General features: G+C 33.5%; 2 long non-coding RNA genes across 7 annotated transcripts in view; one reads left to right on the top strand and one right to left on the bottom strand.

The window, feature by feature from the left end:
- LOC123683931 overlaps positions 1 to 4562 on the top strand; it is a 67383-nt gene extending 62821 nt beyond the window's left edge. Inside the window, exon 4 of the long non-coding RNA XR_006748074.1 lies at positions 4454 to 4562. This is a non-coding gene — a long non-coding RNA (uncharacterized LOC123683931). The remainder of the gene's footprint in view (positions 1 to 4453) is intronic.
- A 1100-nt stretch (positions 4563 to 5662) lies between these two features.
- Positions 5663 to 25521, bottom strand: part of LOC123684285 — a 45444-nt gene continuing 25585 nt past the window's right edge. For all 6 annotated transcript variants that reach the window (XR_006748129.1, XR_006748125.1, XR_006748124.1 and 3 more), the window contains 4 exons: positions 24336 to 24476; positions 23196 to 23346; positions 6270 to 6423; positions 5663 to 5762 (listed from right to left, as the gene is read on the bottom strand). This is a non-coding gene — a long non-coding RNA (uncharacterized LOC123684285). The remainder of the gene's footprint in view (positions 5763 to 6269; positions 6424 to 23195; positions 23347 to 24335; positions 24477 to 25521) is intronic.

Below are 25521 nucleotides of genomic sequence, written 5' to 3'. Positions count from 1 at the left end.
TGATAGCACTTTATTACAACTGATCACATTTATTTTATAAACTGCACAGAAAAATAATACATTTATTATGAGCATAGCCGTTCACCAGATAGTTACAATAAACAACAGCTGATGCGCAGTAAAGGGCCGCAATAGACCAAGCGCTCTGTCTCACTCGCACTAGTTACTGTATACGCTCCTTGCTCCCCGAACTAATGCTCACTTTGAATGCGTCTAGCAAGATGATAGAACCGTCGAAACTGTCCGGCTATCATGTAAACATAGATTAATAGGCCCCCAAAAAATTATATATAAAATTGAGATTTTATAATATAACGTAAGTATAATTATAAATTATAATAGTTTAAGGGTGTCCGGCAGAGGGTTGCAACCATACTAACTGTCTGGCAATGAGCGACGCGAGTTTTGATATTATTATGAATCAAATATAAAAAAATTAAGTTTTATTTTATGATAAATTTGAGATGGAATTTTATACACCTTTGTTACCTGTTACCTGCCAAAGCCACCGCTGCCTCAGCTTCATGGGTGGGGATCATTCTTACCTGTACTAGGGACACACATAGAAAAATTTTCAGCTTTTATGAAAATCCGAAGGTCTGGCACTCACGGGCTCTTGCTCTAATACGTTTGGAGGAGTAAGACTATAGTCAGTAATTAAGGGTTGAAGCCATGAAAGTAACCCCAACAGTAGATATAGATACATTGAATATAATAAATGGATGGACGCGTGGCTGCTCTCTAAAGCGACTGCTAACGCCCATGAGTCCGCATTTATTTGCAGCGACAATTTTGATGTTTTGGATAGGAGATTCTTCGAGAGTGAATATCCACACATTGCCATTACCCGAGGCCAAGAAAGCAATTATAAAGCGAGAATGGCGGACAAGACTCGGCGGGCGCGAGCAAACCGAGGGTGCATCTCGTTGTATGAGCAAATACATCAGAAGGATCAAAAGATGTTTCAACTACAAAGAGATTCTTATTCAAACGCGAAACCCGATTTCGGTTATCTGAAGGAGCCAGTCGCGTATACCCTGCTACGTTGTTGGAGCACAGAGAATTAACCCAGAAATTCCATTATCAAAGAAATTATATGTGGGCAAATCTGTGCGACCAAGCATATGTGGAAAACTCCACAAGAACAAATATTGAACTATTGCAGCCGTTACTAAATGGTAGTTGTTCATGATTAAAACAAATTTTGTACTTTATATGTTTTTACTACTTGTGTAGTAAAAACATATAAAGTACAAAATTTGTGTGCGCGGTTAGACAATGTAATCTCCAAATTTTTAAAACTCTATTTGTATATGGTGTTAAAAATTTGGAGATTACATCGTCTAACCGCACACACACAGTTTGAATTTATTTCGAGTTTATCATCAGACGCTGTAGATTCTACAAATAGTTCAGATAATTTATACATGAGTAAACCATAGCAACCTCCGGATAAAAAAAAAAGTTTTATAAAGACGACGATGTCCCCGTCCAATCAAAATAAGGGTTTTCAATTAAATTCTGATGAAATTTCAGAAAAAAATTCGATATATTCGAACTAACTTAAAAAATTAAGTTTCGTTCAAAAAACAATTGTTTTTGGTTCTTTCAATTTTGAAAGCGGTGTTTTCTTAGATAGACCAGTTCAGTAGTTTTATTCGAAACTGTTATAGGAATATTACGATAACGATATCATCGTAGACTCAGGCAAAATTCTCATTATTTTACAAAATTATTTCATTATGATTTGTAATTATGATTGAATTGGGTCATAATCTCGAGAATATTTTGTTCTTATCCTCCACATCAATTATTCATTTCCTGATTAAGATAAACGTTCCCATAAAAAAAATTATTGTTGATGTTTGAAATTAAAATTAATTCGGGTTGTTCTAAGAGCATATTTTCACTCTGATATTATCGTTATTAAACATCCATTGAATTTTTTCGTTCCTTGTTCAATTAAACTCCAAATTCTTACATACAGCTAATAAGATGTTGAAGGGTTAAATCACTGGCACTATTATAAAATCATTAAATCGTAATTTTGGCGTTTTGAAAATTCCTATCATTATTGCCTGTAGTTTAAAATCGTTTAAGCCATAAATATACATATAGCTATTTCAGAAATTATGTACGATGTTCCCTATTAGGCTCGTTAGGTGAAAGACTCTGATGGTTCGTTTCTATTCAACCGACTGGAAAACGAAACGTTGCAATTATGTATGATATAATTAAATAACACGATATCACGAACTAGGACTTTGATGAAAAATAATAGTTACAAACGCCTTAATAATCCGATTACCACCAAAAAAATGTTGATATACTTAGAAGGATAAACTATTTCCGAGCTGACATAAAAGAAATTCTGAAATAATAAAATGTTATAAGGTGAACGCCAATCAAAGGTGAAAAGTCCTAGGGATCTGCTCAAATAGTAATCTCTCAAAATGATGATTTCTTAGTCTGAATATTTGTTGTCAAGGATTTCAGCAGATTTACTGAAATATTGAAATTTTTCCGTCAACAATTAGGATAATTGCAGCAAGTATGAGTTCAACAAAAAGCATTTTTTCTAGCTTCCTATAACTGTAGAAGATAATAAACAAATCATCCATTGAACCACAGAACGCTATTTTAAAACTTCTCTACAGGGTTAGAACTATGTAGAGGGGCACTACAGGGATATCAAAAACCGTAAGAAATACAGGGTGACTTGAATTGAAAAAATATTGCGTTATTTAGGGATGAGTGTGTTGGTGTGAACAGATCCAAAATATCTCCGATGGTTTCCGAGATACCTCGAAAAACTAAAAATCGTGGTTTTTTTCTGTATAACTCATTTGTTCCTGGAGATAACTGTACGGTTGGTAGCCATTATCCAAATATGGATATTCTAATGGTGTAGTCAGATTCCATCTATTTCCATTTTTTCAAACGCGAAAGTATATTTTTTTTCTTAAGGACCCCATTCCTTCAACAGTATCACACTCTACAAAAATTTCGAGTCTAGCTACGCAAATTGGAACTTCCTTTTTATTAAAGTAGTGAGCTGGAGCCAGAATTGGAGACATTTTGGATCTGTTCACACCAACACACTCGTCCCTAAATGAAGCAACTTTTTTTTTGTAATTTGAGCTTCCCTGTATTTCTAACGATTTTCGATATCCCTATTAATGCCCCTCTAAATAGTTCTAACACTGTATAAATCGTATTATTTAGCCTATTCTGTTCCTTTATAAAAGAAACCTTCTGTCATGACCGTATTCGTGGCATTATAAGCGTCATTATTGCTAAAATGAGGACCAGTCTTCATTTGTTGAGGTTTCTTTCATTGTGAGCTTTTTGCTTCGTAGTTAAATTTTTTTAGATCATTTTTTTCTTCAGATCTATTTTTCTTTGGCCTAGGATCTTACGTGAGTTGGGGTTGGTTTATGGGTTGTTACTGTTAGTTTCTTGCGAATATTTGACGATAATTCAAAAGTCAGCATTCCACAAAAATTAATCCACATTTGTGGAGTAGGCATTAAAATCTGAACCATGATAATATTAAATAAAGTTTTAGAGTATTCAATAAAATTATAACCATTTTGAGATGTGATCAGTGAAAGAGATAATTGGAAAAACAAAAAGTTCTATGAATATTGGCGGCAGTCACGTCCCCGATCCGGTCCTGTAGACGCGCCGATGGGATCGTTCCCGTTGGATGCCAGACCGCGCTGCAATCATCTGCAAGAGGTCTCGTGAGACCGTATTGTCAGCGTATGCGGCAAATAAACTTAAATTCGGCTAGAGTCCCGATATTAGATCCCCTCTGAAGTACGATACTTTTTGAGTTCTTTATCGGAATTTGTAGACAACTCGTTATGAACGATTCTTATATATTTTTATCTATCTTTCAATTGAAAAACTAAAACAGGGATTGGTAGGATTGATTAAATCTCTAGACAGAAATTTCTATACCTAGGAGTTCTATGAGATGTTTCATTTTGGATAGCCCGCTATCTGAGTGCCTGTCACTTTTGAAGCTATCTTCTTTTGACATTTGACAAGTAAAAACTACACCATTACTAAAAATGGAACGACACACGCTCAACAACGTATTGAAATTTTTAAAAAACTCTTTACTAATAGTCATTTGAAAAAAAAACAATTTTTTTTCAACTGTTCAATTTTAGCTGTTCTATTGTCCACCTGTTTTGTTTTGACTGTAATGTATTCAACGGTTTTTTTAAACGTTTTTTAATGGTATTTGTTTTCAACAGGACAAATTTGCAGCCGTTCTTCAACAAATGAAACTATTGAAGAATAGCTCTGTTTTTCAAGATTTTCATTTTGTAACTGTTCCCTCTGTAACAGTTATGTTTTTCAACAATTCTGATTCTTTAATTTCCGTTTTTCAATAATTTTCATGAATAACTTTGACTTATTTTCTATTCTTGATTTGCAGGAGTCCCCTGTTGAATGAATGGAGGTCTGAGGAAATCCGAAGCGAAATTAGAATATCTAATACATTGTAATTATTTTATAAATTGAATTACATTGTAATTTATTCAATAAATTGCTCATTTCTATATTTTCTGTTTTCTCAAATAAAAAATAAATAAATACAAATGCGAAAATGCCAAATTGAAGTATTTTTAGATTGACCTTGAATAATTGGTCAAGATCAATAAGGGTGTTTTAGTTTGACCTTGAGAAAGTAGGTCCAAGTAGAGGATTTTCGGGTTGACCTTGGAATGACCTTGACCTTGAACTTGTAGATCAACATACTAGAGAAATTATAAAATTTTCAGGCCAAATCGAAGGATTCAAACTAGAGGATTTTCGGTTTGACCTTGGCATAACCTTGACCTTGAATTTCAAGGTCAACGCACTACAGAAATTAAAAAATTTTCAGTCCTAATTAAAGGATTTTTAGGTCGACCTTGAATTAGGTCAAGGTCAAATTAGATTATTTTAGTTTGACCTTGAGAAATTAGGTCAAGGTCAAATTAGAATATTTTAGTTTGACCTTGAGAATTTAGGTCAAGGTCAAACTAGAGGATTTTAGGGTTGACCTTGGCATAACCTTGACCTTGAAATCAAGGTCAACGCACTACAGAAATTATAACATTTTCAGGCCAAATCGAAGGATTTTTAGGTCGACCTTGAAAATTAGGTCAAGGTCAAATTAGATTATTTTAGTTTGACCTTGAGAAATTAGGTCAAGGTCAAATTAGAATATTTTAGTTTGACCTTGAGAATTTAGGTCAAGGTCAAACTAGAGGATTTTAGGGTTGACCTTGGCATAACCTTGACCTTGAAATCAAGGTCAACGCACTACAGAAATTATAACATTTTCAGGCCAAATCGAAGGATTTTTAGGTCGACCTTGAAAATTAGGTCAAGGTCAAATTAGATTATTTTAGTTTGACCTTGAGAAATTAGGTCAAGGTCAAATTAGAGGATTTTCGATGTGACTAGGTCTATACACATAAGAAATTATAAAATTTCTGCGTTTCATCAAGGAAATTTAAGTTTTCAATTTTATCTCGGACTTGAATTTCAAAGTCAAGGTCATTCAAAGAGTCAAATTTCAAAAATTTGATTTATTTCGACTTCAAATCTCATGATTAAAGGAATCGCTGTGGAATTGTTTATGAATTAAACACAAATGTAAAAAAGCCAAATTTATTCTTCATAAAATATATACAATGCATAAGATATTCCACTTTCCACTTGGAATGGTTCTTCAGCCCTCATTCAATAGGAGACTCCTGCAAAACAAAACAAAAAATTAATCAAACTTAATCATATAAATCTTCTCATTTTTTGAAGTTCTTTCGGGGAATACAGTTACCAAAAAGTTGAGTTGCAAAAAGAGAATTGTTAAAACAGAACTCCTAGAAACCTAGTTCGAGCACGTGCGCATGCCTTAACTAAGAACTAATAAGAGAGTGCATAAACGCCACTGAATTCTTAGGTTTAGTTCTTAGTTCATAGTTCTTAGTCCTTAGTTATTAGGTACGGTGCATAAATCCACCATTATGCACCAGTCCTAAGAACTAACACTAAACCTAAGAACTAAGACCTAAAAACACAACATATCAGAACAACAAAACGGACCAAACAATCGGTACCTACATCACTCGTGATAAGAAGCGGTTAAAATTAATTTAAAAAATTTCAGTTACGCTATAATTTGAAAATGAATGAGAATCGGATAAGAACATATGAGTTTTTTGAAATTATTTTCACAATAGTACACTTAGTACAATACTCACCTGGAATTTGGTCAGTTCATCCTGATTCACCCTGTATATTATCGTTTATGGTATATCTTCTTTATAACAATGAAAAAACCCTTTATATACAATGCATAAGATATTCCACTTTCCACTTGGAATGGTTCTTCAGCCCTCATTCAATAGGAGACTCCTGCAAAACAAAACAAAAAATTAATCAAACTTAATCATATAAATCTTCTCATTTTTTGAAGTTCTTTCGGGGAATACAGTTACCAAAAAGTTGAGTTGAAAAAAAAAATTTACAGAACTGTTCAGAAAGGCACTGCAGAGCTGTTCGAAAAGGAACTGTTGAAGAAAATGGAACTTTCAAAAGAGAACTGTTAAAACAGAACTCCTAGAAACCTAGTTCGAGCACGTGCGCATGCCTTAACTAAGAACTAACACGAGAGTGCATAAACGCCACTGAATTCTTAGGTTTAGTTCTTAGTTCATAGTTCTTAGTCCTTAGTTCTTAGGTACGGTGCATAAATCCACCATTATGCACCAGTCCTAAGAACTAAGACCTAAAAATTGAACGCTTACAAATCAATTGTGGCGTTTATGCACGTTTCCTAAGAACTAAGAACTAACACTAGCATGCCAACTGTTAACTAAGAACTAAAGGCTCAGGTAAAATATAGAGAAGTGCACGTGCGCCGCATAGAATTTCAATATTAACGAGTACCAGTTTCTATCATTTTATGTTCTTTATTCGTGTTTATCGATGAAAAAAATTAGGTGTATTTGAAAGAATTAAATTTAATTTTTTCACAATAAATATCAACGTCAAACATCAAAGTATAGAACAAATAGAAAGTTGTTCGAGCACGTGCGCATGCCTTAACTAAGAACTAACAAGAGAGCGCATAAACGCCACTGAATTTTTAGGTTTAGTTCTTAGTCCTTAGTTCTTAGGTACGGTGCATAAATCCACCATTAGTTCTTAGGTTTAGTCTTAGTTCTTAGGAATGGTGCATGAACCCATCATTAATGTCCAAACCGTTATTTGAAGAACCATTATTTTCAAAAACCGATTTTTTCAGAACCGTTATATTCCGAACAACTCATTTCCGAACCTTCATTTTTCAAACCGTTATTTCAAGATCAGTAAATTTTAGAACCGTTAGTTTTCAAACCAATATTTCTCAAAAACCGTTATTTCAGAACCGTTATTTTAGAACCGTTATTTGTTTAGACCCATTATTTTTTTAGATTTCTTATTTTTTAGAACCTTCATTTTCATCAATGTTTTTCAAATAATAAAATAATGTACCAATATTTTTGAAACAGTTAAAAGAAGAACTGTAGTAACTGTAGTACTTTTTTCAAATTTTTTAACAGTTCTTCTTTCAACCTTGTTGAAAATAGATCGGTCTAAAAGACTGTTTTGGAACAAAATAGTTTTTAAAAGAACTGGTTTTTTACAGATCTCTTAGAAATAGAACGCTCAAAAAGTGTTTTCAACAGCTCCATCTTAACAGTGTTGAGAACAGTTCTGTTCTTGATCTGAAAATTAAAGTCTGCCAATGCTCCACAATCGATTCAAGACCTTTAAGACGAAACGTGAAGTTATCATGGAAGTACAGTTGCAAATGGTTATGGAAAATTTAATGAAAGGATAAGGTGAGGCTTTTTGGCTGATATCGTATCATATTTTATACAGGGTGATTCTGGAGGAACGCCAAAACTCCAAGTGTGTATTATACACGTAAAAGTTATTTAAAAAAACCCTTATGATCTTAAACATTTCTCATTTCTTTTCAAAATATAGCGTAATTACAAATAAACAAAATTTCCTACATGAACAAATGTTCAAAAATACCGTCATTAACCTCTGAACACATTCTACTTCGTCTGCGAAGGGCTTTTGTTGTTTTCTTGAGTGATTCATGATTCAAGTCCTTCTTCGACAAAAACCGTATTTGCATATTCTAAATTTGAATAGATATGTGGCATTTTATAAGACTTTAATCGTACAAATTCGAAAATAAACGCATCACACTGAAACTAACACAACATATCAGAACAACAAAACGGACCAAACAATCGGTATCTACAGTACTCGTGATAAGAAGCGGTTAACTTTATTTAAAACATTTCAGTTACGCTATAATTTGAAAATGAATGAGAATCGGATAAGAACATATGAGTTTTTTGAAATTATTTTCACAATAGTACACTTGGTACAATACTCACCTGGAATTTGGTCAGTTCATCCTGACTCACCCTGTATATTATCGTTTATGGTATATCTTCTTTATAACAATGAAAAAACCCTTTATATTCGATGAATATGAAATTGGAATATTGTTATTTGGCGAATTTCTTTGAAAATTTCAGGTTTCAAGGAATCGGCAGATTCTTCATGAAGTGATGTCACAAGTATAGTTTTGGAGTTTACGCATTATCATTAAATATTGAAAGGAAGATAACCATAAAATATGAGGAAATAAAAAACTTAATCAGTTGGAAGCTTCAGGTTCTCTCTTAGGTATGGGTTCTCATGAAAATCATAATGCGCCCTTCCAAATCGTTGACTCATTATTCAAATCGTCCGACATTTTTTCATGAATATCTACAGTGTAATTACACGTCTGAATTGTTCTCGGTGAAAATTTGAATATACCGAAATTAAACATAATTTTCTAAGAATATATTATCCTCATCTTAAACAAGTTCGAAGCAGTTTTCTCTGACGTGAATACAATCATTTAGTAGGAATATATTCACAGGAGGAAAGTTGAAATTTGAATAAAACTTCCGAAAAGTATGCAAAACTGAATTATCATTATTTTGAAGTTTAATTGGGGACCTGTACATTGTTATTAGGAAACGTCAGACGGTTCGAATATTATTATAAAGTACTATGATAACGCAGGAGCGGTATCTATAATTAAATTATTAGGATACATCTTTAACATACTCGACGTTTGGAAATTAGAAACAGTCCATGTTTTTCAATTTGGAATTTCAATGATTATGAATATTCTCCGTTGCGATGCTGCGCTGAACGTACTGGAGGTACTAATATTTTTCGCTTATCGAATCGAAAACATACAGTTAACTAACTTAACAACTCTAGGAAATCTGAAACCGAATGAATTTTTTTTTATTTTCAGAAAATGCATACAAATAATAATGCGTTTGTTCTGAAATTTTTCATTAACATATTTCTTAGTCAAATTATTACAAAATATAAGTTTTGTTTAAAACCATTCCTTCCCAACATTTTGTTTTTTGGTCTATGCCTTTAAGTGCACTAGTTCCTTCTTAAAAGACAAATGAGTTCCAATCCACTGTTTATCCAATTTTAGAATAAGATAATTTTTGAAGAGGCGGCTTCGCTAATAATGTCATAAGGTCAGTTCGGTAGCTCATTTTACGAGTCTAGTAACTATTGCAGCTATTCGTTGCTTGTGGGACATGTAGCGCTGTCTTGTTGAAACTAAACATCGTCCACTTCAATATGTTCCCATTCCGTCCATTAAAGAAATATTTATCATAGCTCGGTAGCGCAATCCATTTACCGTAAAGCACCGGTTATTAAGGCGAGTTCGCGGCAGACAACTGACAATCTGTTGAGCTCGGCGCACGTCTGTTCTGATCAAACAGATGAAAAAAGAAGTCAATGATTTTTGACGAGCAATAGTTTGACAATTGCCGGCAGTACTCGGAAGGTACTTCACGACCGCCCAAAAGTGTTTTAGTGTTGTGAACTGTGATGGTGAAATTTTCAGTATTTTCTAGAGTATTTTAACAATTTCAATGGAATATTGAATCGTTTATCGTCTCATTTTTAGTAATGGCGTAGTTTTTATTCATCAAATGACAAACGATGAAACCTTCACTTTTGAAATGAAACCTTTTATACTGAACCTTATTATATTGAATATTTTTAAATGCATTATCAAATGGGAATACCAAACTCATAAATGTATGTGCATATCAAATTCATTGCAAATCAATTATCTAATAGTTCCGTCCATATACATAACTACAATTGACTTGGTTCATATTCATACATAGCGTTCCCTAATAAATATTTCCCGCAACCCTGATATACAATCCCTATAAATCTCTCAGCAGAACAGGAGTGCTGAAGTTATTAGAATGGCGGTGTGAAATATTTCACTGGGTACATTTCAACTTTCCACGGTTTACGTCAGTTGCAGTTATGTGTAACTGTTTCGGTTGTTCATAACGATTTGTCTATTGCGGGAACTATGTCTCAACAAATTATAGTTGGCAACCAATCGCTGTCTACACCTACACGTATAGGCAGGCACATAGATCAATGGAGCAGATGGATCAGTAAACAAGATTGGACATTTCATTACTGCATTCGCCGATACTCTGAAAGGGTTCCTCACCTCACATGTGTGTTTTCAGTTGAGCGTAGCTATACGCTCAACTAACTGAATCTATTACATGCTAATGTAATAGATTCAATAAAGGAATTTTGAAAATATTTAGATATAAAGATATAACTAATTAGTTAGTTTATTGCTTCATTTCGAGAAAGTCCAGGACAACGATCAATATTCAATTCTAGATAATAATAAATAATGCACGATAAATGTGGATGATCATTTTTTAGATGGAACTCTGATAAAACATACATTTGGCGAAAAAAATACATGTATAGTTATCCAAAGTCACTTGAACTAGTCCGGGGTTTATGTGAAAATATTGTTTGACAATAAATTCACTGACCCCCAAAGGAATTTCGGAAACTTGGACAACCCTTGTATCATCGAAATATTCTGGCTTCCTCCAAGTGACTTTGGATATACTACACATGAATTTTCAAGAAGGTTCCACTGAAATCGTCAGTTCTCATCGCTACCGTCTAATGATTTTTTGTCCTGAAATTAATCATATAGAATTGAATTGTTGTGATGTGATTCCAGCAAGATGATGCAAGAAACCACACATACGACCCGTTTTGACTTTACTGCAAGAAAAATTTCCAGGACGCGTAATTTCTCGTTTCGACGATGTGAATTGTCACCAAGATAATGTGATTCATTGCCTTTGGATTTTTTGTGAGGTTATACGAAGGATCGTGTTTATTTCGATAATCCTCAGACTATTGAGAATATGAAAAACAATATCCGTCAAGTTGTTGATGAGATATTGGCCGAAATGTGCACATGAACCATACATCGAAATCTAAGTGTTAATTGCATTTCAAAAATATCGTTCACGTTAAGATTTATGTACGTATAACTAAAAAAAATCATTATTCAATGTTACACAATTTAATTCCTAATTCAATTTACTCTTTCGAAAATCTAGCTGAATTTCTTCATATTGTGAGAAACATGACGCATTCAGGTAACGCCAAGAAACCTAACCATCCATTACACGCCCATTGCCTACCATCAATACAATGTTATTAGCTCAAAGACTTATTTGTGGGTTGTAGGGTAAATTTCCTGTCCATTCTTCTCGTCTAAATTATAACAAACTTTCGAAAGGAACCGGTAGATGAAAGACCGATACAATTCAATATTCAAGACGGAGGGACCATTGAAACGGTCTATTTCTATAGAAATGCACAGGATGTGCAAACTTTAACACAAACTGAGGTAAAGGTAAACGTTTCAAAACTTTTTATTGAATGAAAAAAGTCTGTAACAGGTAGAATCGTCCCGAGGAAGTTAACTTCGGGAGTAGTACGGTACGTAAAAAAAGAACGGAACTTTTTGTTGTCAGTTTTGATTATTCAGGTAGATAATAAAGGATTGTCTATTATGTTTTATTTCAATATAATGCTTATGTTGCCATTATTGAATTTAAGTCTAGGAAGAATTGGATCTAGTTGGATTTTCAATTTCAGTCAACGTTCTGCCTACAACAGCGGTAGAGAACTACAAAGTAGATTCATTGTATGTAATTGGTTTTTCGTCGATTTTTGGCTATCATTAATAATATTTTATGGCCGCAATTGAAGTCGGTGACGTTCATTTTCAACAATGTGTGGTAAAGTTGAAGTTGAAAACTGTATAAAACACTTCCGTTGGTGGAACCTTGTATATTAAATCATCTGGTTACATGTTTCGGCGTATTCGCCATTATCAAACCAAAGATTCTGAAAAAGTTTATACTGTGTACACTGTGTGTTTGAGACTGTGTGGAAAGCTACGAAATAATCGCAATATTGCAAAAAAGTTTTCTGGCCGTGTATTTCTCGAAGAAGTGATCACAATTGATCACCAAGTTCTTGTTTATTTGAGGCCACGTGAAAGATAAGGTGCCTATGACAATGCTCCACAATCGTTTCAAGACATTGAAGATAGGATTCGTCAAGTTATCGAGGGCAAACTGCCGCGAATGTGAGAATTGTGTGAGAACATTTCATGAAAAGACAACCATTGCCGTGGCAGCCATTTCGCTGAAATAGTTTTCCATAGTTAATGATATACCTTGATCTCAACAGTGGAATAAACATCCTCTTACCATAGACCTACTCGTTTTCAAATATCAAAATGAAACCTCTTATTACAAAAGACTTTACGTATTAATGGAAATCATAACATTATATTACCAAAGTCCCATTTCCTAAAATGCAGTAAAAAAAAAAGGAATCGTAAGTGGCTCCTTTCTGTGAAATATACAATAACGTATAAGGAATGCAAGTAATGGTCTTTCCTCCGTCTACACACCACCTGGGTCTCTGAAGACGGTATAAATTTGCGACAAATTCCATCTAAATACCATGGATAAGTCGTTTTGACAAAGGTGAGTTTTATATTATGTTCCTGTAAATGCATTCAGTTCGTAGGCCGATCCCTTCGTTTTCATTCATACGAGGCTTTTATGTCCGCTTTCCATTATTCTTGACAAATAGCTCCGAGAATATGAAACTGTATTTTAGTGTCGAGGTGACGAACCTTAAAATTACAGGACATATTATTTGTACAGCATACTTCTTGTGGGGTATAAATGAGGAGTTATATGTTCGAATTGTTCAATCAAAAATCTTATGACAAATATGACACAGAAAGAAAAAGTGAATTATTTGAAATGTGACTGCTTCTCTCTCCAGCATTTAGGCTCAGACTCCGAACAGAGTTGATATTCAACAATATACAGGGTGTTCCACCATTAGCAAGATGCTCTATTACGCTTAACCGATGTGATTTTCGAATTATTTTTTGGCACAGTATTATTTAGTTTCATCAAAGCTACATGCATACAGGGTGTACCAAAACAGCGTGAATCAGCAAACATGTTTTTCCTCATGCAAGTCCCCGTTTCTTATTGAAATACATAAAATAGGGGCAGCTTACGGTCAATTTCAATAGCGAAAATAATGTTAAAAAAATGTTGTACGAACGTATTTATCCCGCAGTAACCAAACCACATTTTTTATATGCATATTTTTTTAAATTCGTAAAAGATCTCCGTTTTCCCTCTACTTGGCGTTTCCAGCATTTGCGAGCTAGAAGCGTATCATTTTTTGTTGATCAAGAGGTCCGCATCAGTGTCTGAAGTCTCACATCCTATGAAAAATGGTTTCCATTTACGTTTTGACGGCTTTTTGCCACCATCAATATCCTCCATGAGGAATTTTTTACTCTGTCTAATAAACAGCGCCTATAAATTCATGAAACAAAAGTATCATGCGAATTGCGGGGTTCAGCTCGATGTTATATATCTTATTGTTTATAGCGTATTCCCTGCTGTTATAATGGGGATGGCGGCGTGAATCTTAACGCGTGTTTGTCCTCACCCTTCGTTATTTTTATTTCCCTCAACTCTTATATTATTCCAGATTTTCTTTGTGGAGTTTTCGGATTTGGGAAAAACGACATTGTGTTTCGGCTGTGAATTTTTGCTATTTCGGTGCGGAGAAAAAACTTTTCCATTCGTACATGAAGGTAGACTTTCTTGTTATTTAAATTATTCGGAATAAATCTGAATATCAGGTATGCTGTTTATTGTAATGAATTTGAGAGAATGAATATGAAAAATTCTCTTCATATTGAGAATGAAATAGGGAATATATAGGGTGATGTTCATCTTATGAGTGAAATTTTACAGTTCGATAACTCATTAACTAATCGAAAGAATAATTTCAAATTTTGAAGTTTTGTCACCCTTTCCTATCGCCTTCCTTCAATATTTCTGAATTCGAGTAAATCAGCTCCGGACTAGGAAAATTTCAGACTCTTCCTATTTTCGTTAATATTAGATCACCCTGTACGTGAACATTATAATTTTTTTCCGTTTTCGGAACCACAAAGAATAAATTCATTATGAAGATTCTAAATCTCTGCTTGGCACGTTCATACAGGGTGATCAATAAACATTCCCTTATGAGAGAAATTTTTTCAGTTCAATAACTCTTCAACAAATCCACCGAATAATTTCAATTTTTGAAGTTTTGTCGCCCTTTACTATCGCCTTCCTTCAATATTTCTGAAATCGAATAAATCAGATCAGGACTAACAAAATTTTAGACTTTTTCTATTTTCGTGAATATTGGATCACTCTATACGTCAATATCATAAATTTTTTCGTTTTCGTAACCACAACGAATCAATTCATAATCAACATTCTAAAACTCAGCTTGCCACCATCATACAGGGTGACCAATAAACATTCTCTCATCACCCTGTATATCTCAAACGAAGGCACTCAGGCGATTGAAACCTCTTGATATGGGTCCTCCATGATGACTTTAATTCATGGTATTCGTTTGTCGCATTCTTCCCGGGACACCCTGTAGATACATTTTTCTTTGCAGAATCGTATTATTCGTAAAAACATAGTAATATCTTTGTTTCTTTCGTTTTTGCGATAAAATGATTCGTTGTGGGGATATGAAGTGTTTTATGCTTAGAATGGTTATGATGAGAATATTCTACAAACAAACGACTGAGCATATTTTAAGAAGTGAGTAGGTACTCAGGAAGAGAAAAATAACAAATCAACAATAAAATTTCAATTGAAACATGCAAGCAAAAATAAAATTGATTGCACATATCACCTATTCAATATTCAAAAGTTTCCAAAGTAGCAATGCACAGTTCAATTCTCTGTTCAAAGCTTCAGACGGTTGATAAATAAAGCAACAATTAACGAGAAAAAATAATATAGAGAAATGAATGAATAGGAAAAAATAATGCCGAAGAGTGAAAACAATTGTCTGAAATTACCCACAATCTGAAATTCACAATAATCATTGTGAATTTATCCAATACTACACAATCGTGTAGTATTGGATCTGTTTGCAGTGGTTGGTAATATTTCAAAATTCGGCATGCGGTGACTTATCGCAGTGTCAACTCATGCATTCAACGGGAAAAAAATTAGAAAACAAACTAATTTCATGTTTGAATATGTTAATACAGATGATTCTGTGAGAAATAACTTTGAAGAACTCAATCATGTCTATCTTTAGCATGCCACTTTATACCTACAGAGCAATTCATTTTATAAAAAATGACTAATGAGAATAAATATTCTTAGTTTTTCAAAAAGATTAATATTCTACGAGGAAAATTTAAGTATATTTTCAATTTAAAAAATCTACTTGATTTGAAATGACCTTGACGAAATCAAACTCCAAGGTCTCTGATGACTGAGAAACTTTTTTTTTTTTTTGGCCATCGAGTAATTTTAGTGGATCTTTTGAAATAGGTTACCCTGTAATGTTATTTAAATTACAGTTTTTTATTCATATAACAATTACTTCCCTACAGAGTAGTCTCTTCAAATTTTACATTTCGAATAAATCTCAGGAAACTACTGTGTAGCGAAGCAATTTATTGTTATTCGAATACTAAAAGAGTGGAGATAAAATTAATTGTCATTTAATTCCGTTCAAGATTAACTTCCATCAAGTAAAGACCGAGTCAATACATGTTTATCAGAAATCTGTAACAAAAATTAGTAGAATTACGCTTTCTTGTTTTCGAGGAAAAATTCTCGAACTTCCCCATATTATTTTGAAAATAGTATTTCAAAATTAAATTACAAAGTCCGTTGTAACATATTGTCATAAAAGTTACGTAGCGGAATTGCTTTCGAATGACTTGAATAGAACTTTCGAGATCTCCCCTCTTTTCCGAATAAACCGCTCTTAGTTCGCCACCCTTCTCGTTTACTATTAAAATTCCGAGTAGAAATAAATTGGTTCTTGCGTAAAAAAGCTGAGAAAAGTTTCTCATAAAGATAACTTCGTCTTCACAGAATTCAGAGAGCGACTAGAGAATCTGAAATCAGTTGAAAACATCAATTGCGATGTTGGGATTGAATGATCTTGGCCTTTATGAGTTTCGTTTTAGAATTTTCTTCACGATTTCGGCTGCTAGGAGTGAAGTAGATTTGTTATGGTGGAAACAGGTGGAAGCATAATTATATGCCCTCTAACAGAAATTTTGTAAAAAACTGCTTATCATCTAATGTAAAGGATTTTTACAATGAAATGTTTCATTTTCAATATCTCGCCATCTGGGCAGCTGTCAATTTTGAAACTGTCACTTGTGATATCTGACAAGTAAAACTATGCCATTACTAAAAATGAAACGATGCACGTTAAAACAACTCATTCGAATTGTTAAAATTCACTATTAAAATGGTGAAAATTTTATATTCATAGTTTGCGATCTGAAATAGCAAAACTAACGCGATTAGATTGCATTTCATTGCTCCGATAACTAGTTTTCCGCATTCGAATAATAATCGATAGAAATCTTTAAAAATGGGTTCAACTAGAGGAAATATAGAAGAATTGAAGGGAATCGTTAAAGAGACAGTAGTGGCCGTACTGGATTGCTATTTAGATACCATTACTGAGAAAATAATGCTCAAGATTAAGGACAGAATGGAGGAGGAGTTTAAACGGCTGAATATTCGATTGCAAAATGATGAGTTTCCTTCTACCGATCGAAATTTGGAAGAACTAAAATCAAGGCTCCACAAGACCGAGTCTAATTTGGAACATTTACAACAGGAAAGTAGAAGAAACAATGTTATTGTTTTTGGAATACCGGAATCTGATAATTCGGATCTGAAGAAAAAACTTATAGCCATGTGTCAAGATAAAATGGTAAACATTGATGCACGATTTATAAAATCCTGCTACCGTTTAGGAAAAGGATTTAAAAACAAAACACGTCCGATCATTGTCAAATTTTTAGATGAATCATATCGTAGTGAATTTTACTCATCAAGAAAACTTTTTGTGGGATCTAAGGTCTTTGTGAAAGAAGATCTAACCAGAAAAAGAATCGATATATTTAAGTATGCCGTAGCGAAGTTTCCCAAGAATGTGTGGACTGTTGATGGTATAATTAAGGTTAGAACTGAAAAAGGTGTAATTTCAGTTAATGATAAACAGGACGTAGATTCCTTAGTTTAAATGAGTTGATAATGATTGAATTGTATTATTATGTTGTATGATGTAGGTGATTTCTATATAGGTTTAGTTCTTTTACGCTTATCGGGGTATTTTCACTGTACATACTGCTTTCTTTGGCTTTTTATGCCTTTCAATTGGTAATTTACATTTTTTTGTTTCTCTTTCAACAAATGTATTGATTTTTTGTATAAATGGGGAGAATGTTCATCAGTTGAAGAAGCAGATAATGACAGCATACAAGCTTGCTTAGGCTGTATATTTCTGCAAGTGAAGTTTTTGTCTGATGTATATTTATACCTATTGATGAATAAATTGAAATTGAATTGAATTGAATAAAACACTTTTGGGTCGTCGTGAAGCACCTTCTCGGCCGTCAATAGTGAGACTAGTAGAAAAATTTGGCCCATTTTCACCTAGTTAACGAGCATTATTGTCGCATTTGGAACACGGAAAATACAGAAATGATTGTTGAAAAGTTTCTCCATCCTAAACTGTTTGGTGAAATTTTATTAATTTCTATTGAATTCATTTTTTTTTAATTTCAAAATGAAACCTCCAATTGGAAAACCCTTCGAAATCGGAAAAGATGTATTCAAAGGATATAATAATAAATGATAAAAATATGTTTATTCCCAAATAAATCATCAATTACATAAATCGTATGAAAGTGTATTCTATTTTGCTGTTCTCTATATTCAGTAGATATTCCGTTTCATTTAAAATATTCTATTTCAAAGGGCTGCATTTTTTTACTGTCATGTCGTGTGTTTACATAAGAGATTTTACCTAAAGGATCTTTATCTCACATAACTGAAGAATGATAAAATCAACGGATGTAACGAATCCTGGTGTTCTATAAATTGACAATCTGACGACAATGTATCTTTTTTGTGCTAGCGGCATTCGCATTGTCACACGATGCAACGAACATTTGCTTTCTTATCTTCCTTGAAGAAAGAATATCAACTGCATGTCGTTGTCTGCTACAGACTTTTTTGCATAGCCGACAGCAATGCCCCACGCACAGTTTGGTGGACGCTAAGAAAAGATTTTTAATCTAAAGTTGATCTTTATCTTGGGTAGTTCATTCAAAAAAGCCAGAGAATACTTTAAATATCGCGGGACTCGACAGAAAGCGAATCTGCTAATTATCTTGGTAGGTACGTTTGAGCAGGCTTCATTTTCAAGGGGGCTTTTTGTTTATCTCTCAACGCAAGAAACAAGACACCACCCACTATGCCATGAAGAATAATGAGCTAATTTACAGGGAATTCATTCCATTCATAAAACAAAGATTCGAAGCATCTGATCCACAGAACTGGTGCTCGATTAATATTTTTTTTACTGAATGTTTCAGCTTGTGCTCAGTTGACTAATGCTATTATTTTTCAGTTTGATTTTACTTTGGTTCATCTAATTGTAACTGAAGATGACCAAATTGTGCAATATTTTAGAATTCACAACAACTGCAGATAAAAAACGTTAACAGCACCTGTTCCACTATGAAGTGGAACATATGTACCGAGTGTTTCACCATAATTTAACCCCCCCTTTAACTTTGTTACTGAAAGAGGTACAAAAAAATGTTTTCTACAAAAGTGTCACGAAATCGACTGAATTTTTTTAAAATGATTTCAGAAAATGAAATATATACAGTGTGGGCAACATATTGATTGCAACTTCATTTTTTCAAATGGGACACCCTGTATATTTTATTATATTTGAATAGCTTTTCTTCCCCTGACTTCGAATATATAACATATGTTTGGTCTATCTCTTTTATTCTGAGTACCACAGAATTTCAAATTTTAAGAATGCCAGGTGATTCTTAAAATTTGAAACTCTGTGGTACCCAGAATAAGAGGGATAGACCAAACATATGTTATTTGAAATCAAGGGAAAAAGAGCTAGTCAAGTATAGAAAAATATACAGGGTGTCCCATTTGAAAAACGAAGTTGCAATCAATATGTTGCCCACTCTGTATATATTTCTTTTTTTGAAATCATTTTAAAAAACTTCAGTCGATTTCGTGAAACTTCTGTAGAAAACATTTTTTTGTACCTCTTCGAGTAAAAATGTTAAAGGGGGGGGGGGTGTCAAATTATGGTGAAAAACCCGGTATATATTTTTTGATTTTGTTTCGACACAGTATCATTAGGCTCCATAAGAGCTACATTCTCTAATTGTTTGAAAATACACAGGGCGTACCTAAAAATATATGAATGGCTAACATTTGTTTTTTCTTATGGAACAATGAAATGAACAAGAAAAACAGTGGTATTGAAAAAAAGTTGACAGAGTCCAAATCACTTATAAATAAGGTGCATTAGGAACGAATTGGATTGGCGACTTCTTTTCGTCAATACATCGTTACAAAGATGAAGCAATCCGTCACTAACATCCAACATATTCAAAGCAGCCTCGGCTTCGGTTCTACATCATTCTGTTCACTAAGAAATCCGCTCGTTGCTGTCGATTTGCAATTAAATTTATTCGAAAATCTTCATCGCCCTCACCATTTCGACGGTTATTAAAGGCGAAACTCTTATTTATTGTGGCGAAAATGCAATTTAAAATGCGCGTTTCCACGTTGGCGGCTAAAATTTGCATAATTCCCACCGAGACAAGACGAATTCTTCGCAGTTTTATAATAATCTCGTTCCCAAAGAGCATTTCAGTCTTTGAAAATGGGAAAACCTAATGTAGACGCTACAGGTTTCCATACAATAGCCGATGACTGAAAGGAAGAAGTAGAAAATTTCGTCTCATCTGGAACATTAAGAATTCCTAAAGGATTATTATCTCTGTGTAATATTTTCTCCTCCAACCACTTTGAAAATTGAAAGATTTTTCAATCGTATCTCAATTATTTCAATGATGAATTTTTTTTATTGTCATAGAATTACCAATTTTTCTAATACACTTATTATTGTCATTTATCGTTTTCTTATTTGATATAAAATTTCCACTAACTGATATTCTGAATTATCAAATTGAAATACTCGAGAACGCATAATGTTTTTTTTTTAAAAACTCTAAATAGATTGTCTTTCCTCACCAAAATGTTAAAATTTCAAAAATATTGAAATTCATCATTGAAATTATTGAAGTACGATTGAAAAACCTCTCAATTTTCAAAGTGAGATAAAACAAAAACAAATTTTCTTTTGAAAAAATCAGTGAGTGTATTCTAAACTGCCATACTACGGTTTCTTCGAAAAATTGAACGATTCGGGATTTCCATACGTCCCATTGAAAAAGTATACACCTCTAACCGAGGCATTCGAGATCCGTTCCTATTCTGAAAAGTTTTTATTATAATCGAATTAACCGTATTGTTATTTCAGGAGTTCTTCTTGGATGCCTGTTTAGTTTTCCTAATTAATTAATTTGAGCGAATGGACTCTAGCGTTAATTTCGTATTGTGGATGCGTTTAAGTTGAGTGGTTATTGGTCCCAAATATGTAATGAGCATTACGGGAGTGTATCCGGGAGGTAGACGCATCCTCTTACGCTCCAGGGAGGCAGACAGGAAGCAACCTCCAGCATCCACAGGGAATAACCGCTAATGCTGCAATTACAGTATAATATCAAAAGCTCCACTGTGATTCCAGTGCTTCCTGAAAGCCTCTAAATATTTCATTCAATAATCCCAGAGTTTGTCGACTTGCGAAAATAACTTCTGAAACGTGTATTGGAACGGCAACCCCAATTCAACCGAGTTCGGGATATCGGTAACATTTATACATTTTCGGAAAGCTAATGAAACAAGGAATTGATATACGTACTTCGCACGCAGAGATCCATGAAATTTTTCGAGTAATACACAAGTGATTCAAAAAAATTTCCAACAAAAAGAAGTTGTGACCACTTGACATTGATTATTTCTAAGAATTCTCCTTTCTAAAAAGAATCCTCATTTTTCCAACTTTCAGGAAAGCATCAATTGTATTTTTACATTTCAATATTTTTACACAATAAATTATCTTCCGAAACACTTCAGAGATTTTCTGAAGTGTTGGGAAAGCGCTATCGCTCAATAACTACCCACTTTTGACTACTAGTTGACTGGACTTGATTTGTTGTGAATGATCTCTATTGTCTGAAATTTTCCATGAATTATTGTAAACTTGTGTATTGTGTCATTATAATCTAGCATGAGTTCTATCTAAATATTCGTAAAGGAATAAATGTGAAATAGCAGCGTGGAGCATAAAAGCGGAAAAGTGGAAAGTTGAAGTAATGCGAATCATAAAGCGGCAATATTTGAGTATTCGACACATGAGTTGGCAATCGAGAGGAGAATAAAGTGTCGAAATCGTTATTGGTAGAATCTGAAATATTCGATAACCCGCATTCATCTACGTCCATTACTCACTCCTCCCTCCTCCATTCCTACCCCCTTTCATAGTTAACCGCTCCGAAATTATTCAATTTTCCGTTCGAAGGAGTTTTACGCCAGCCTATTATCTTTATGAAATGGGTTTCTACAGGGTCAACACAGACTTTCATTAAACTCTGCCCTTGGCGGCCTTCTATGCGGAAACCCTCAGATGGTACGTCGTGTTATTGCGCCGGGAAATCATTTCAATCTTGTTTTTCTCTCATCCAACTCCTTCGTCTAACCATCCATCGCAAAAAAAATATATTTCACATGTGTAATTGGTGGCAAGATCGGTGACGAAATACAACAGTTTCGAAGTTAACAGAAACACAAAATTCCGGACGGCCATGTTTACGGAACCCCTAGTCGTATTCACGAACTCTACCACGTTGTACCGAATCTAAAGTTCTTGATGGCCACACGGACAGAATCGAAGAATTTGAAAACGGATTCGTATTATTTCATTTTCGAATTTCGGACCGAGAATGGTCTAAAAACTAATTATGGTGATGCGATTACGTGCAATTTTGCATGGTCTTTCATGTTGTTATTTCACATCTAAATATTCAAATTAATTTCAATAGAATCAGTAGTATTGTGATAGGGAACAATATTTCGAAAGAACATATCTACGGAACCCCAAGTCTGAACTGAAAGCACTCGAGATACGACCTTTTCTGAATTTTAAATTTTTAGCTTGTTACACAGTTATCGTATTCGACAGGGTTCGACGGACATACAAGAAATAATCATGGATCAGTCGAGACTTGTCATTTGAGACCATTCTCAGCCGAAAACTCAAAAATTGCAGACGTTCTAATCGTGGAACGACCAACATTTGATCAATTCTAGATATGTGAGGAAGGAAGATAGTTTCTCATTTAAATTAAGGAAATAGAGAGGATATTAACAAAATTTTATATAGGTAACTACGAAAACGTAAAACGAATTTAATCGAGACATTTTCGTTCATCAGTTATCGTGTACACGGCGACCGAATGGGCAGGATTGACTTTATGAGTCGAAACACCAATCGCACGAGACCTTTCTAGACTCAAAATCCGAAAGTTGTTCACACGAAAATAGACGAACAAATAATTGAAGATAACAAAATAGACTAGAATCTCGACTAGAATACGTTTAGAAATTATTACAAGTTTTTACCTTATCAAATCCTTCCTAACATCTCCTTTTCTAAAAAGGTCAAGACTTGTCGATCACCTATTTTTGGAATGTTCAATAATTTTCCCTCCTGTCCAAATGACTTCTAGACTCAAATTATTCCGTACTTTACTTATTGATGTAATCAGGAACACTGAAAATAAAAGATCGTCAGAACCAGAGAAAATTCAAGAATAATATAGCTTTAAATTGTTATTTTTCAAATAAATGCAACATTTGATTTCATTTTGAGTAATTTTCAAATGATCAGAAAAAAAAATTAAGGTGAATCATATTTACGGAACTTATGGTCACATTTTCCACAAACTAAACAGCATTCAAGATCTGAATTTACCATGGAAATTTCAAGAAGATTCTCAAATACATTTAAGAAAGAAAGTTCCTATGAACTTATGTCCTGAACCTCTATATTTGAAACCTTCATGGTATGAAGGGACTCCATCAAAAATAACATATATTTACCATAACTTCAATAACTGCAAAGATATTTGCTTAAAATTTGGCTTGAAAGAAATAATTGGATTGATTCAGTCTTCACTTGATAGAAATTCATTTTAATAGAAATTAAATCAGTTATTCTATTTACACTTTCAATGTCGAAATAAAATAACTGTCAATCAATTTCAATGAGAGAAATAACAGTGGTTAACTCGAACAATAACAAAAATAATTCAGATAAGCTGTAAAATTATTATGAAAAATTTTTTTTAGAAACTTCAACACCCTGTAGCCCGAAATTTTATTGGTTATCTAGACATAGGTTCATATGGAAAATTTTCTTGGTATAATAACCCAAGGTCGCATACCCAGGATCAATAACTTATTTTCCAACACCTTGTATAGAACTCGTTCAAGTAGAAAGAACATTCAAAACCAACTTGTTATGTTTTACCAGATAGGATGGAAGGAAAAAATTCTCGAAATGTTGTCAATTAAAATATTTTAGGAAAATCCATATTTCAAACAAAATAAAAAGTAAACAGAAATAGATTTGTTGGCAGTTGGCTTTATCTATAATAATTGAAATCGACAAATTTATAAGAATGTATCTAGTTGAAATTTGGAAAAAGTTGTTTTGTTTTAATGAACTTACTACCTATAATGATTATTCTGAGTACTCACTGATGGGTTTATTCCTTAATGTGAAAGAACTTTTCGTCATTATAAACTTCAATTAATTTAGATTCAATGTCTTCCTTGAACTTTTTTGTCTTTTATTGTCATCATCACTGTAAGGAATTGGCTGATGATACATCATATAATCTATAACAGAGAACATATTTAGTATCAATACCATTTGATAAATTAAATGAAGATATCATGAAAAATATGCATCAAATACCTTAGAACTAACGATCTGGAGAAGAACGCATTAATTAACGTGAATATTTACATATTTTTGCAAGTCAGTGTCATAGACAACTAAATAATTCATTTAACCAATAATCATAGATTTGTGGGCGGGGTTTCAGTATTCCTTCAATCTATGATCCAGAGTAAGTTAATTAGAATCCAAAACCTTGGAAATCATACGAATCTGTGGTTGAATTTCTCTGTTACGTCATGGAATGACATGATTATCAAGTCGACAAATGTTTTTAGTAACCGGATTGCCAAATCGCATCAGATTTGAAATAAATGTCTGGAATTTCTTGAAATAGATTATGATCCAAATGGGGATTTTAATTTGACTTGCGATATTTGTATGTATGTTCGGTTGAAATCTTGCAACTGAATTTTGACCCACTTCTAGTGGTATGATTGACTTGAAATTTGGCAGGTGTTTATTACACTGATGACAATGCATTATGAAATTTTATTTGAACAAAACAAAATGGCGTCACCAATATAGGGGACGAATTTTGTGATTATGGTTCGATTGATTGAAAATTGGTATCAGGGGGGTTTTCAGGATCGGAAATTATAATTTTTTTGTCGAAAATTGAAAAATTTAAGATGGCGGATCAAAAATGGCGGGCGACTTTTGTGATTATGGTTCGATCCTTTTCAATATTTTCATCTATGGGTTTTCAGGGTCAGAGATTATGATTCACTCGTCAAAATTTAAAAATTCTAGATGACGACCGATTTTTATGTTATGGTTCTACTCTATCCAAAATTGGTATTGGAGATAGAAAAAGATGAAAATATTGAAAAAGTCCCTCGAATCACGATAATAAACGATAAATAAACTGACTTGAAATGTAGTTACCTTAGATACAAACATGTTTTTATTTGCGACCTGATTACTCAAGAATGTAAGTTATGGATCGAATTATTCTAACAAATCTCAGACTACACCTATATC

The sequence above is a fragment of the Harmonia axyridis genome, chromosome 7, assembly GCF_914767665.1.
Source record: "Harmonia axyridis chromosome 7, icHarAxyr1.1, whole genome shotgun sequence".
Taxonomy (NCBI): Eukaryota; Metazoa; Arthropoda; class Insecta; order Coleoptera; family Coccinellidae; genus Harmonia; species Harmonia axyridis.
Note: the sequence above shows the minus strand (reverse complement) of the source record. Positions and strands in the feature narration are given on the sequence as shown.